We start from the raw sequence: 375 nt of genomic DNA on the forward strand, positions 1-375 counted from the left end.
TTGATACACATAATTTAAGTTAAAGGACCAGTATGTAAGGATTTAGTGGCATCTAGTGGTGAAGCTGCAACTAACTGAACACTGCTCGCACTTGTTTTTGAAGACATGGGAATGAGAATGAGGCTGTAAAGTGTTTGGTTTGTCTGTTCTGGGCAAGAAAAACACAACAATTCTTATTTTTGGGTGATTAAACACTAATAAAAACACATTTAAATGTTACATACTGCATCTTTAAGCCTGATATTGATACGGGTTGATCAGAAAATTGTATATTTATTAGAAAACTATTGATATATCTCCTCAGAACTGAACGTTAGAGCAAAGTGTTTGATTAAAATAACAATTTATAGAGTCAAATTGACACATTTTTCTCTG

The sequence above is a fragment of the Morone saxatilis genome, unplaced genomic scaffold, assembly GCF_004916995.1.
Source record: "Morone saxatilis isolate NCDOM2014 unplaced genomic scaffold, NCSU_SB_2.0 Contig12, whole genome shotgun sequence".
Lineage (NCBI taxonomy): Eukaryota > Metazoa > Chordata > Actinopteri > Moronidae > Morone > Morone saxatilis.